General features: G+C 40.0%; 1 non-coding gene and 1 pseudogene across 1 annotated transcript; both read right to left on the bottom strand.

Annotated features, from left to right (window-relative positions):
• Positions 1-2500, bottom strand: part of LOC137968650 (integrase/recombinase xerD homolog) — a 14691-nt pseudogene that overhangs the window by 3179 nt on the left and 9012 nt on the right.
• Positions 1080-1153, bottom strand: Trnas-aga (transfer RNA serine (anticodon AGA)). The gene has a single exon. It is a non-coding gene; the product is annotated as a tRNA-Ser (tRNA).

Genomic DNA, 2500 nt, shown 5'->3' with positions numbered 1-2500 from the left:
TAACGGCTCGAGCAGAAACATAGCCACGCTGACGAGAAATCGCGTCATCTAAATACACAAAACAGTTGTAGGACTGCAGCCGCCATCTCCTAACCAAAGGGCGCAAAAGCTCGGTAAAGCAAAAACACGCGGTGCTCAATGCAAATGGGAGAACAGCAAACGTAAAATATCTAGTAACTCCCTCAAAATCCCACGCAAAGCCCAAAAATTGCTGATGAGTATGAAAAATATCCACATGGTGGTAACCCAATTTCAGGTCCCACGTGAAGAACTAAAACCCCTGTTCAAAAACTTCACTCAAAGATCGCAAATGTTCATAACGAAATTGGGGTTTAACCAAATACTTGTTAACCTCGCGCAAGTCTAAGACCAGTCGGAGCTTTTTGCCTTCCACAACTGTAAGAGGATTGACGCAGTGAGAGGGAAAACTATGCTCATTAATCAGTTGCTTCTCCAATAATTCAAGAATAGCAGACTCAAAAAATTGTGGGTTCCTCAACGCAAAACGATTGCTCGATAGAAAGCAACGGGGCGGAAATCCGCTAAACGGTAGAGAATACCCTTGCCTAATGATATCCATAACAAAAGGAGGGGCCTCTAAATCCTTCTCCCAAAATTCAAAAGCGTTAGCTAGAGGACCTTTAACGCACGGCTCTACCAAAAGGAACTCCGATCCTTTAGAATGGCAATCTAATAAGATTTCAGAAACCTCATCGTCTGAATCGAGCTCAAGCTCGTGATAGTAATCCAGTCACTTCGAGCGATCGCCAGTTTTGTTAGTAAAACTGGAGGCCAAATGACCATATTCCCAGCACTAAAACAAAAGGAGACCATAAGGAATAAGATTGAAAGACAAAAAATGAATAAGCAAAATGATAAACAAAAAATTGTCTGCCTGTTACAGCGTACTGGAGCGAGAGTGACAAACAGTATACATTAACAAAATAGAGCTACATAGGACAATAGATAATGAACTAACACCAATAAGGGGTGATAATACCAACATGAGTGTGTTAAAGATGAAACAACAAGAACAAAGATATTAAATGTAAGGAGAAATGTAGACTCGGAAAAATTCGAGTCCCAGATGGGATTTGAACCCACGACCCTCCGTGATCTAGTCGGATGCTCTAACCACTGAGCTACTGGAGACTCTATAGTGAGCAATGGTCAATTTGTGGGTCTCGACTGGAACCGCATCGTGCGGCTACACAGCTAAGTGTTGACTAACACATTTGAAACTCACTAACAGCATTGCGCTGTCACATTAAAGCATATCAAGATGCAGCCAACCAAACTCCAAAGTGAGTGTGTTAAAGAAGAAACAACAACAACATGCCCAAGAAATAACACGTAGAAAGTCATTATATAACTCCTTTACTTCGTACCAGAGATAATTTGCGTTTTCGTGACTTATGCACGCGCTGCTTACAGTGCACTACCACAAAAATCCTCCCGTATATCATACATTTCAACCCAGGTATGCAAATTTGTTAAGCTCGAAAATGACACAACATGATCAATTCACAAAGGCTTGAAATCTCAGAAAAACCTTTTCCAGCGAAACATTTATTGAAACAAACAATATATTTGCTATTAGCGGCAAAAAACCCTTCCTATCTCGACTGCGTGCGTGCAAACAAGACACACAATCTGTGTCACAAAGCATATGTAATTAAATAAATTTGGGACAGTTCAGGAAGAATCCCCGGTTTTTCTGAAGAACCTTTTCCGTGAATAATGAAGCACAAAATAGACAACAAGCTTTCTTTTAATTAATTGTTCACTGTCACATTTCCAATTTTTTTTTACCGGAAGACTGTGCAGAGTTGAGTACAAAATAATGTATTTTGCCAGACAACTCACTGCGACTTCGGAAAACACAGATGCAGTCAAGGCGTTCGATTCCTTCAATGTTTGTTAAACCCATACAGAATTTGCCATTTGGTTTCAATGTTGTACATAACATCAGAGTTAGCCTAATAAAGTTAGAAACAAACCTCACTTTATGATATCCGACGACGAAAGAAGAAATTGTTGTCGAAGACCATTACTTGTCGCGTTGACAATTCCAGATACTTATTTTCACCGCCTGTCTTGTTTATCCAATTGACTTTCCATTATTGAGCTCCATAAGGGTATATTTTGTTTAAAAATTCACTAAAACGCCATTCGCGTTACAATGACTTTCGACGCCATTGCAGGTTAAGTTAAATATTCTGTGTCCACCAGAGAAATCTAAGCATTTCCACTATCCTCTCGATCCTAAGAAACTACGCGTAGAAGACTCTATGCACAAAGACACCACTTAGCAGGGGAGTGACAGGCGAGATTTTGACCGACACGGGAAAATAAACAAAAAAAACCAAAGAAAGCAAAGAAACTTTACCCATTTTCCGAATGGGATTGCTATACTGGCAACCCAGTAATTAGTTGTTTCCCTCTAAAGGTAACTTGATTATATCTAGCCCTCACAGCTCGACTCAGTCCTTTTATCATC

Source organism: Montipora foliosa, chromosome 8 (assembly GCF_036669935.1).
Source record: "Montipora foliosa isolate CH-2021 chromosome 8, ASM3666993v2, whole genome shotgun sequence".
In the NCBI taxonomy this organism is placed as follows: Eukaryota; Metazoa; Cnidaria; class Anthozoa; order Scleractinia; family Acroporidae; genus Montipora; species Montipora foliosa.
Note: the sequence above shows the minus strand (reverse complement) of the source record. Positions and strands in the feature narration are given on the sequence as shown.